Consider the following 12,974-nt stretch of genomic DNA (forward strand, 5'->3'; position numbering starts at 1 on the left):
GGGGTTTCAGTGCTGAGGGCCTGAGTTCAATCCCTGGTTGGGGAACTCAGATCCCACAAGCTGTGCAGCATGATGAAAAAAATTTTAATAAATAAATAAAGGCTCTTAAGAGGAATGAAATTGTTTCTTGTCACCAGAGGGTATATGGTGGGGTGTGGGAAGAGAATATGAGAACTTTAATCTACTTATCTATTTTTAAATCTGATCCATTTCTATTTTTGTGTGTAGTTTATTGTGTACATATCAGCATTCTGATGCTATATACAATGTATAAATAAACAAATGTTGGCATGCACACTTAAAGTTTTTTTTATAGATGGGGTGTATGGGGGAATGGTTTGGAGATCCCTGGTCTGCTCACTTGAACAGTTCAGGTGTGAAATGAAAGGCGAAGTGAGGAGGAGGAATATGGCAGGCCTCGGTAGACTGAAGGGGACGGGGTTGGGGAAGGTAAGCCTTTCCTTAGCTCAAGTTCACAGACCAGTGGGAAGGGGAATGAGTGATATCAGTAATTCCAAACATACTTTGCCCTCACAAAACCCCCATGAGATCTGAAGAAGTAATTTTATAGAAGAGACCCTAAGATCTAAACCGGTCAAATCAGTTAAAACATATCTATTAATAGGTATCAAAACTAAGTCTTGTTTGTGTCCTTGAGTTTGGAGTGATAATGTTTTATGGGATTTTTTTTGGTCTTGTGTTCTTTGTTTGGTAGAACTGCGCAGCCTGTGGGATCTTAGTTCCCTAACCACAGATTGAACCCACGTCCCCTGCAGTGAAAGCAGAGCCTGAACCACTGGACCACCAGGGAAGTCCCAATCGTATCTTTTTGCTGGTTGTAGTGGATTTATTCTCCTATTTAAAATTTGCAGACAATAAAATTTTTTTCCTGGATTAGATAACAAATATATATATATATATATATATATATATATATATATATATATGTACATATACACATATGTATGTAGGTATATGGTAATTGTGTTGTAAATTATGAAAAACTAACCATAATTTTGTAGATACTCAAAAAGAGATCAAAAGTAGCCTTATCCAAAGCAGATAAATCTTTGGTAGTGTTAAATTGCTATCCTGGATTATCATTCTGACTTAATGTTCTAGAAACCCAGAGTTAAGATCGCCCTGCTTTCTGGTAACTAACCAGGCACACTGACTTGCTAGCATTGTCACAGAGCAGTGTGCAATTTAGGCCCTTAGTGCGGGTCCCATTCACTGTATGAAGAGAATAATGAGGTAGCATTTCCAGTGGCTCTTTCCTGAATTGCCAGTCTATGTTTAGAAGAGCGGTTCTATTTTGAGGAACGCTTATGAAACAGCATGAGAGCTAATTGCTGTTGTTGATTTAGTCTAGGGCTCTTCCTACATCATTATAATTTTGAAACATTTGTTAGAACTTAGAACACTAGGCCTGCTAGACTGCATATCCTATGCAAGGCCAGAGGATCTCCAGGTCAAGTATGGATCAGGAACTCTAATCCCAAACCAAAAGCTGTAAAAGTTCAGTTCAGTTCAGTTGCTCAGTTGTGTCTGGCTCTTTGCAACCCCATGGACTGCAGCATGTCAGGCCTCCCTGTCCATCACCATCTTCCAGACCCTACTCAAACTCATGTCCATCGTGTCGGTGATACCATCCAACATCTCATCCTCTGTCATCCCCTTCTTCTCCCACCTTCAATCTTTCCCAGCATCAGGATCTTTTCCAATGAGTTGGTTCTTTGCATCAGGTGGCCAAAGTATTGAACCAAAAATCAATCAGTAGGTGAGGCCTGGACACAGGGTATGGGTCACCATTCAGCAACACTGAACCCATTGAACTCCATGGTTTCACTCTTTTTTTAGGAGATCACTGATCAATTATCAAGGCCTGAGGGGAATGGAGGCTAATTGGAAGGCATCCCCCAGCCCTTTCAGGGCTTGAATTTGACCAGGAGCATAAAGCCAGAGGCATAAATTAAAAACGTATTCAAAAAGTCTAAGTGGAGACTATGATAGTCTCAAAGATATGGGATTTCAGAGTCACAAACTTGTTATTATATTTTTCAGGAAGCAATGAATAGTTTGCAATTGAAAAGACATCCACTTTTTAAGGAAAGACTGTCAGATCAGAGCAAAGGCTAACCAAGTGTGACACAGTTATGATTCACTGTCAAGAGTGGATTACACACAACAGTAGTTTCTTTAGTCATGACATTTAGAAGAGTCCAAGTAAACATTTTCAAAGTGATTTCATAACAAAGTGGTGGTGCTATATATTTTTTAATTTTTTCCTAATATGAAGTGGTCAAAAGCACAATTACAGAACAACTTGTTTGTGCGTGAGCTAAAATAATTTTGGCATCATGCTATAAGAATGATTCCTTCTACCGAGTCTATAAATGGCATAAAAGGACTGTTGAAGATGCCTTCCATTTTATGAGAGGATGGAGAAGTTTCTTAGATGTTCTCAAGTCATTTTGGTAAGAGAAAGCTATATTTCCTTATAACTTCTACAGCTCTGAACTCACAAGAAACTCTTTTCTTTCTTGAGATACTTTACTTATTAATCTGCAGACTTCTACACTAGAACATCCCTAATTTGATCTCACCCTTCTGGAACACAGAGAGGGGAGTCCACTTGAGTCTCCAAGCCCACTGAGAAGAAGAATGGATAATTAGGAACCTAAGAATTATTTGTAAATAAATCAAGACCATTCACTGCTGTGATGATGTTTTCTTTCTCTGCAGTCTTGCTACAGTTGGTCAGTGTGCACATTTGACTTTGCATGTCTCATGATCTTGGGATACAAGTAACAAAAGTCATACGGCAATTTGTAATGTACATCTTTCTATTAACAAAAATAGGGAAAAAGTCATCTACAGCATTACAAAATTCCAGCATTCTGGGTCTCTGTCACATCTAAGGGCTTCCCAGGTGGAGCTAGTGGTAAATAATCCACCTGCAATGTAGGAGACTCAAGAGATGAAGGTTTAATCCTTGGGTCAGGAAGATCCCCTGGAGAAGGAAATGGCAACCTACTCCAGTATTCTTGCCTGGAGAATTCCATGGACAGAGGAACCTGGCAGGCTACAGTCCATAGGGTCAGACATGACTAAAGCAACTGAATATCACTTCTAATAATTATCAGATGACTGGCCGACTAGAAAATTTCTGGAATGTTGTATAAAGAAACATCTATCTCTAAGGTGAAGGATGTGTGGAGACATTAAAAATCTGACTGTGAGTATGTTTGATTTTCTGAAGAATATAGTAAGGAACTGCAGTCCAGTCACATCTGTTTCCAGTCAATCCTTGTTCACACTAGGTTTGATTGACACTGACCTGGTACCCAATTGGGTGAATATCTTTGTTGAGTTTCCTTATAATACTTTGAGTTTTATTTAAAGTGACTACAAAAACAACTACATAAAAGGTTCTTACAGTATAATCAACAATGTATTATTGTTTTCCATTCAGTAGTCTTGACTGGAAATGTGAGTGAAAAAATCTTTTTCTTTGAATTCAGTGCTAGGAAACTCAGTGCTTCCACTGAGGAACTATCAACCCCTTTTGAAAAATGGCTGTTATGTAACTGGTTGGGACACTTGGCTACCAAGAAGCACACTGGTTTAATTTGTTACTCAGGGATATGTTTACTCTTAGCTGTTTGCTTTTCCTTGGATTCTATTTTATATTTGTAAATATTTATTTTAAAATTTTACTGTGCCTGCCTTTGTGAGTTGTTCGGCTCCCTTGTTCAATGAAGTGATGGTATGGTGTGTGTATTAGTTGCTCAGTCATATCCGACTCTTTGTGACCCCATGGACTGTAGCCCACCAGGCTTCTTTGTCCATGGAATTCTCCAGGCAAGATACACTGGGATGGGTTGCATTTCCTCCTCCAAAGTGATGGTATACGTTGTCACTAGTCCTGTCTGACTGTTTGCAACCCTATGGACTGTATAGTACACTAGGCTCCTCTGTCCTCCACTATCTTCTGGAGTTTGCTCAAATTCATGTCCACTGAATCAATAATGCTATCTAACTATCTCTTCCTCTGCCACCACCTTCTCCTTTCAATCTTTCCCAGCATCAGGGTCTTTTCCAAATTTATTTTTTTATTTTATTTTTTTTTTCTTTTCCAAATTAAAAAAAAAAAAAAAAGATATCAAACTTGAGAGTAAAATAAATGACTCCATGGAATTCCCACAGAATTACTTCCTCTGCACTCAAATCAATGGTACTAGAGTATCCCTCTTGGGAACTAGCCTGAACTCCTTCTTTCATTTCTGATTGAATGTGACTTTGGGAAAATTAGCTGGAAGCTCTGCCCCAGGGAGATGTCACTGTTAATAAAATTCTGAGGAATTTGCTAGCTCATCATCTTCACCATAATCACAGCATGTTAGAATTTTATGTACTAAAGCCTTCCTCTTTAGATAAACTAGAGAACAAATAATTTGAAAGCATCTATTGAGAATTTTGCTGTTGCCCCATTAATGCATGAGAAATTTGATCATTTATTTTATCTGTAAGTTAAATTAGTAAGGAGGGAATCTGAGCCTTTCCTGATGGCAAAACTTCAAGTGGTGAAAAATTTTAAGTTTTGGAATGGGTACTATTATTTACATCATTCAAAACTCAAAAAGTACAAAATTATATCTAATGCAGTTTATCTTCTTCAAATTTTCTTCAAATCCTGCCCTCCAGCCACCCAGCTACTCTTCCCAAAAATCAACCAATTTTACCAGTTTCTGGTATATCTTTTCAGAGACATATTATGCTTCTAAAAACAAACAACTGTATACAATTTCCCCTTTTTAATAGAAAGTACACTATTACATAATTGTTTTGAATTTAAAAAATTTGTGCACATAATGAATCTTGGAGATCAATTCATAGAAGTTTAAAGAGCTCTCTTATTCTTTTTTTATTTTAAGCTTTCATAGTGTGTTAGCCACTCAGTTGTGTCTGACTCTTTGCTATCCCATGGACTGTAGACCACCAAGCTCCTCTGTCCCTGAAATTCTCCAGGCAAGAATACTAGAGTGGGTTGCCATTTCTTTCTCCAGGGGATCTTCCCGACCCAGGGATCAAACTTGGGTCTCTCGCATTGCAGGCAGATTCTTTTTACCATGTGAACCACCAGGAAAGCCCCCAGATGTCATTTTATGGCTGTATCAGTAATTTACCAGTCTTATTAATGAATGTACTTTAAAAATCTTGTTATTAAAAAATGCTGAAATGGACAAGCTGATATACACCTGCCATTTCTCACGTGTTGTAAGATGAATTCTTATAAGTAGACTTACATGCTCAAAGGTTATGTGCCTTTATAATTTTGTTAGGTATTGTGAATGGCCCTTGATGGAGATCATTCTAATTTACATTGATAATCTGCACTGTGACTGTTTCTCCACACTTCTGCCAACACACAGAGGTTATCAAACTTTCCAATCTTTGTCATCGTCAATCTGATAAGTGAAAAGTGATTTCTCAGTGTAGTTTTAATTTGCACCTTTCTAATGGAGAAAAAAATGCTAATCTTTTTAAGGACAAAGGACTACAAAGTCATGTGGTATTATTATCACCCTTTGTATTGTTCCTGGAGTCTATAGCAGGTTAACATTAGAGTTCAGAGATCAAGACCATGGCACCATGCCCAGAACCAAGAAGGAAAGAAAAGGCAGCAGGCCCCATTTCAAGCATGTTTGCCTTGACGGAGTCCCAGATGATGTCCCTAGAAGGTAACTTCTGTTTTTATGTGAATGCAATTAGAAGCTAAGTTTCAGATTCCCCAATGGTCATAAAAGCTGCTTCTAAATACTTAGGAGGTTTAGTTGTTTTTTTTTTTCCCTTCAATCTATACCATGGAAAAATGAAGTAAAACAGGTTCTATATTTATAGATATAACTAAGCCACACAATAGAACTGTAGGAGGTTGGACCAAGTCATCTGGGTCACATGAGGGTTATAAAGATTAAATAATATGTTTAACACTAGGAATAGTCTGCTTAGGCAGGAGGCATGTTGCTAATTAGCATATTTGCCTAATGACCTGCAGAAACAATGTTAGTGCTTTGTTTTAATTTGTGTTGTTTTTTTTGGTGCTTTTGCATAAGGAAGAACTATTCAATGGTGTTTAGTGCTGTATCTCTTTAAAAATAATCTCAAAGAACTGTCCTCCAGGTAATGGAATAAAAAGATTAGGAGTTAGGTCAGCTTAGTTTGTGCTAGCTGTGTGACCTTGAGCAAGTCGCTTGACTTTTCTGAGCTTCCATTTCCTCACTTGAAAAATGGAGGTAATAATCTGACCTATTTATCACTGGATCTTGTTGAAGAACTAATGGAATACTGTACAATGAAAAGGCTTTACAACAGTAAATGGCAATATATCTATTAGTTGATCTGATGATATTGACAGTATAGAAAATTTTGTCACTTACAGTATCATCAGCTTAATTTTCAAGAAAAAAACCAAACCCAAACAAAAAACTCACTTCTCTTGAAAAGCTTTTGGGAAATCCAAACCAGGAAATCTAACATTTCAAAGAAATTTGGAGTCAAGTTGTCTGACATTTAATAATTCAATAACGTTATTAATACATCTCTCATAGGTGAACTAGCCTCTTTGGAAAAGCTTTGTATTTAAAATATGCCGATAAGGAAAATATTCTACGGGTCTAATAGCTATGGATGACATTTGTTTAGTTTAGTAAAAGGGACTTAATTTGTGTTTTGAGAAAAGTGGGTTGGGCCTCATCTCCGCCCCCGCCCCCACCCGCGGGTCTTCAGGAACTCTTTTGGGTTTAACCTGTACTAGGTGTTCGCTAGTTAACCGCTTAGAAGCACAAAGACAATACCTATCCGGAGTCGGGACACTCTGAAGACAAAATCACTGCTGGTTGCTCGCACACCTCCGCCCAGACAATTCTGTCCCCTTGCCTCTCCCACCCGCAGCCCGTCCCGCCCCCGCGGCCCTGCCCCACGGCTAGCGGGAAGCCCGCGAGCTCGCACGGAAAACTCAGGTGACAGGAGGGGAGTAGGAGGTAAGATCCGCTCGACAGCCGGCCAGGTTTGGGGGCGCGGCCGAGCTCGGGCCGCCCGCCGCTGACCGCTGTGGTCCCGGACCCGCGGTTCCGCCAGGTGCGCGGGCAGCAGCCGCGGGGCCCGCGTGGCACGTGGCAACAGGTGCATCTCGGCCGGAGCGGGCGCCGCGGGCGCGGGGTGGATGGGTACTCAGCCCCGGAGCGAGAGCCGGAAACCAGCCCGTCCGCTGAGCCTAGCGCCTGGAGCCTGCGGGGCCGGCATCTTGAGGTTCGGCCTCGCGCGTCTTTCAGGTTTCTTGGGGAGGTGGGGGGCGCAGCCCCCTCGGCGGCCGCCCTGCCTTTGTCTCCTTCAGGGAGGCGTAGGCTGGGGCCGCCGAGAGGGGCAGCGGGCTGGCGAGGGGGGCACAGGCGGCCGCGCTCGCCTATTTACAAGTTTCCCCAACTCCCCGCCCTGGCTCCACCCCCGGCGGCCCGGGAGGAGGCGGGGAAGCTGGGGGCGCCCCGGACTCGGGGTTCCCGCCTGGCAGCTGCAGCGGCGGCCGGCGTGCGGCCGGGGCAGGGGTGGGGGACGAGCCCCGGGGTGCCCAGGTGCACGCCCGGCCCAGAGTGCACGCGGGCCTCGAGGGTGGGCCTGGCGCGCCTCCGCCGGGGGTCCGAGGGGCGCCTGGGCTCGGCGTCTGGGTTGCGCAGCGCGGGGTCGGCTCGGCGGCGCTGTGGGTGAGTGCGGGGTTGGTGCCGGCGCGCGGGGGGCGCGGAGGGGATCTGGTCCGGGCGGTGGGGGGCGTCCTGGGACCTCGGGTGCAGGAGTTGGGGGAGAGCTGCGGAGGCTGCGGACGGCTGGTCTCACGTGGGGGCAGCGCGGCACCGAGGGAAGGACGGATGCAGATCTCCTAGCTGTCACCTTGAAAGTGACCGAAGGAGCTCCCAGGGGAGTCAGTTTCGCAGACTGACAAGTCCTCCGCCGGAAGCCGCCCACCGGACACTTGACCCTACTGGGCCGCCGGTCTCAGCCGTCCCGCTCGGCGGTTCGCTGGGGCCCATTCTCAGCTCGGTCGATCCGGGCTGGAAATAGGGCATTCTTGGGGTTGCGGCAGTTCTCAAGGCCCTTCGCCTGGGTCTGATTACTTCCTGAGGTTCGCATGTGCTTTCCTAGCTATTTAGAAAGATCCAACTCTCAACTAAGGTCACCTGATTAACTCGAGTTATTGGTGGACTTAGGTGTTTACCTACCTTAAAGAAACCTTTCCCCTCTTCTTTTTCAGACTTGCTCTTTTATACTAAGTTATTTATTGATTTTTGGCTTGGACTCATTTATTTTGGAGTCGGAATGAAGAGATTAATTCTTCACTTAGCCTGCATAAAGTTTCACACATTCTATTAACTACTATTTGTTTTAAGAACTCGGTGTACTAGGAAATCTGGTGGGGTTTTTTTGTTGTTGTTTTTTCCTTTGAATCAAGTCTTAGGCAAAACGGGAGATGAAAGCATTTGTGTTTGGCCAGGTGATAGGAATTCAATCATTGCCATGTTAAACCTCGGGCCCTTGGGCTGAAGGGTGAGCGTGGCCGTGTAAGGCAAGGAGGGAAGATGGGAGGGGAAGCTAAGAGGCAGGAGAATTTTAAAAAAGGCTCTCCTTCCTGGGAACCTTTGACCTTCTTAAGGAGTGTAGATACTCTCAGATAAGAGTGTGTGGTTAACCCTGAAAGGAATTACATAGCTCAAATTGCTATTCTGTAGACAAACTTCTTCAGGGATAATTAGGGCAGGAAATGATAGGCAATTTAAATTGAAACAATGATGCCCTGTTTGTACAGTGCTTTACAATGTATAAAATGTTTTATTTTTTTCCTCTCAAGTACAGTATTCCATAAGTCATGCAAAGAGATGATTAGATAGATGTACTTTTAAAAAATACTTGGGAATGGAATTTTGTTTATATAATATTTAACATGCATCAACTTTTCTACCTATTTTTAGCATTATATATATGGACAAATAATGCTGTAGAAGAGCTGCATCTTTTAATTATGTATCAATAATTCAGTGGATTATACAGTGCTGGAGTTCTTTCAGTATTTCTTGGAAGTGAAGCTGCAGTTATTAGCCTTGAACATTTAAAAAGTATGTCACTTAATAGCCCTGTTCTGTTGGCCTGGTTTGCTATGATTTCCAAGTAATGCATGCTTGCAGTATAAAAATGGTAGATTCAGAAAAAGGGTAAGGATTAAATAATTCCAGCATCCAAAGATAATTACAGTATTTTCTTTATACTTGTTAACATGTAACAGATTTATTTATTATATTTTTATAGTTTATACAAAACTGTGTAACTGTAGTTAATAACTGTTGCATGATTTTTTCTCTGCTTAACATGTGACAAGATTTCCATGTCAAACTGAAACTCCAGTACTTTGGCCACCTCATGCGAAGAGTTGACTCATTGGAAAAGACCCTGATGCTGGGAGGGATTGGGGGCAGGAGGAGAAGGGGACGATGGAAGATGAGATGGCTGGATGGCATCACCGACTCGATGGGCATGAATTTGAGTGAACTCCGAAAGTTGGTGATGGACAGGGAGGCCTGGCATGCTGCGATTCATGGGGTCGCAAAGAGTCAGACATGACTGAGGGACTGAACTGAACAGTTCTATATATTATTACTGGCTACATAATGTTACATTGTATAGATATAACGATTTATGTAACCATTTCCTTATAGTTGAACTTTTCATTTATTTTGTTCCTATGATTAAATATATACTGATACAACAAATCATGTGTACTCAGTCACGTCAGACTCTTTGCCACCCCATGGACTATAGCCAGTCAGTCTCCTCTATCCATGGAATTTTCCAGGCAAGAATACTGGAGTGGGTTGCCGTTTCCTCCTCCAGGGGATCTTTCTGACCCAGGGATGGATCTCCTGCACTGGCAGGCAGATTCTTTACCACTGTGCCACCTGGGAAGCCTAGTGCAACAAATAACTTCTGTAAAACTTTGTATGTATCTCCTGTGTTTCCTTAGAATAGAGTCAGCTGGAAGATAGTTGATGGCCCAAAGATCTATCAATACAGAGTGACCATTACTTTCCAAAAAAAAAAGTTTTACCAAAGTTTGTTCCCACCAGTTCCCACTCTGTGAGAGTACCTGTGCTACTGTATTTTTGTTCATGTGAAAACTTATCCTGCAAAGGAAAAATAATTCTTGCTAGTCTTATAGGTGAACGGTGCTATCTCAGTATTTAAATTTCATTTTTTTGTTTCCAAAAGATGTTGAATATAAAAAAAAATCTAATTTGTTTTCCTTTTTTATTCCCTTTAAATTGAATGTAGTGCCAAATTTTTCTCCTGGAGATATTAGTATTTTTCTATGAATTCATAAGAGCCTTTTATAGATTGATAGTAAACTTTTGCCTTTCTTAGTGCAAATATCTCTCCCGCCCGTTTTGTCTTTGTCTTATAAAGACAAATAGCACACGTGTATAGAGGTTCTGACTTATAGTTCTTTCTGTACTTTATTATAGGCAAGCCAGTTGACTTACTCAAAAACAAAAAACGTTTAACACTTCTGAATCATAGGCTAAGCATTATGTATGACACTGGCACAAGACGACCCTTAAGAGAATTCTCCAGAATTTTCAAATGTATTAGAATCTCCATGTCTTGGAGTAGAGACTGTTGCAGAACCGAGCGGACTGTTGATGAGGAAGAGTTGTGCATGGTATGTAACATTCAGAACAGCATCCTTTGACATCAGAGAGGAAAGTTTTAAATTGCAGGGAATGAGCCTTTCAGATCTGTTCTATGATTAGGTAAACTAGGCTCACAACCATTTATCTTCAGTAATCCATTGATCAGTTCAGTTCAGTCGCTCAGTCGTGTCCGACTCTTTGCGACCCCATGAATTGCAGCACGCGGTAGTATTATTTTGCCAGAATTCTTCTTTTCATATCCATTTTGTTTTTGCATACCGAGTTATTGATTTGTGTCGTTTCTTGATGTCTGATAAGATGTATATGTAATTTGAAAAATTTTCCAAGTTAATTTTTTTTCCAAGTTAATTTTTAACACCACTTGCAGATTAAACTATTTATTCGAAGTTGGGGGGGGGGGGTGGAAACCCTTCTGATTTCCAAAACTTGAGTTACCTTTCCCTATTATAGAAGCTTTAATATGCCCTGAGGGTGTTAAAAGGCCTCACTCAGACTGCTGTCCCTAAAAGCCTGAGTTTCTGCCTTTCACTTCCCATCTTTTCCAGCCTAATGATAAGCCATAGGGCCATATATGAGTATGAGGGTGAGATTGGTATACTGTGTGTGTGATTGGAGACACTTGGAAATGGGCCTGGACCTGGAGGTACGTGAGTCAAGAAGGAAGTGACCACTGCCCCTTAGCTGGCAGGTACTTGGGCAGCAGTGGCTTGTGGACTCCACAGGAGATAAAGAGGGACCAAGGATGAGTGATCTTGCCTTGAAGGAAGAGAAGGATTGAATGGTTTGGTGTGACATTAGCCAACCTGAAATGTGGTTCAGCAAAGCCTGCTTTGATTGGGCTTCTCCAGAGTTGGCTTAGGATATCCAGTATAACCAGGAATTCAGTTTGACTGGAAACCTCTAAAAATTTACTTCTAAGCAAGTTTTATGAAAGATTGCCCTCATGGTAGTTTCCTTTTTAAAATGACTTCAATATTCTTTGAAATCAGCAGGTACTACTCTTTTATGTGGGTAGTTATAAGATGAAAAAGACTTTTCCATTTTGGGGATGACAGATTTGGGGGCTACTCTTGACTATGTACAAAGAAGCTTCATTTTCATATACCATAAGTAATTTTGCAACTTGTGACTGCCCTGATGTCTAACTTTTATACAATCAAGGGGGAAAAAAGGGTTTGCTCCCCAACCTTACAGTGTAAACAAGGTTGAAACTAGTGGTATTTTGCTTAAGTAAATAGCATTCAAGCGTTGTAGAAGTACATATTTGCATATAAATCTTTGATTCCAAAGTAACTTTGTTCATTAAAACTAGTAGGTTTTCCTTAGCCTTCAGTTTAAGCCCCACATCGAAGAGAAGTAAAAGTGTATTTACTTAAAGATAAACTGCATTTAGGCCTTGCCAGTAGGCCCAGATCTAAATTAATAAATGTTCTTGTATACACATGACTTACATGAGTAAAAGCAAAATCACACATCCTACCTTTAGTCTAACCTAAAAAAGTTTATTTCACTTTGAAGTTATTAAACTATGTACAGGTAGTTTTAAAGGCAGTTAAAATTTCTTTTGAGGAGACGTTGACGTCTTCAGGATTGATTCGATTCTTTGTGAGCAGTGAAGGAAGATGGAGAGTGAGTCCTGAGTTTCTCAAGCGGGAAAGGGTAGACAGTCGTGAAAAATTTTGGGGTTGGTCAAAATGTTCGCTTGGCTTTTTCCATACTACCTTACAGAAAAACCTGAGTGAACTTTTCAGCTGACCCAATGCTTCCAGATGGTGTCATTTTGTCTGAAACTGTACGGGTTTTGTGTTTCAGTAAGAACTGCTGAGCGGAAGGTCAGGCCTGGCCAGCTCCGCCACTTTGTACACACAGCGCAAGGGAGAGCCAGGACTGGGAACAAAACAGCGGGGAACGGGTCAGCCCTCGATTTAAGGAGTCCCATTTTTTTGTTTTTAACTATTGCTTATTTTTGACAGCATGGGTCTTTGTTGCGCTGAGCAGGGGCTTTCTCTGGTTGCAGAGTACAGGCGCTAGGTGCACAGGCTTTAGTAGTTGTGGCAGAAGGGCTCAGCTGCTCTGAGGCATGGGGAATCTTCCCGGACCAGGGATTGAACCCATGTCCCCTGCATTGGCAAGCGGACTCCTAACCACTGGAGACCAGGCAAAGTCCCCGGGAGAGGATTTTTAAAGCCATTAAATTAACTTATCATTCTTTTAAAT

At 41.7% G+C, this 12,974-nt stretch overlaps 1 protein-coding gene across 2 annotated transcripts in view; it reads left to right on the top strand.

The window, feature by feature from the left end:
- The first annotated feature begins 7,124 nt into the window (after window positions 1–7,124).
- MTUS1 (microtubule associated scaffold protein 1) overlaps window positions 7,125–12,974 on the top strand; it is a 181,370-nt gene continuing 175,520 nt past the window's right edge. Inside the window, exon 1 of one of the 2 annotated variants that reach the window (XM_043893909.1) lies at window positions 7,125–7,314. The gene's annotated coding sequence lies outside the window, so the exon portion shown is untranslated. Of the gene's footprint in view, window positions 7,315–7,631; window positions 7,764–12,974 lie in introns of those variants that run through there. The other variant, XM_043893908.1, reaches the window with a different exon arrangement.

The sequence above is a fragment of the Cervus elaphus genome, chromosome 32 (assembly GCF_910594005.1).
Source record: "Cervus elaphus chromosome 32, mCerEla1.1, whole genome shotgun sequence".
NCBI lineage: Eukaryota > Metazoa > Chordata > Mammalia > Artiodactyla > Cervidae > Cervus > Cervus elaphus.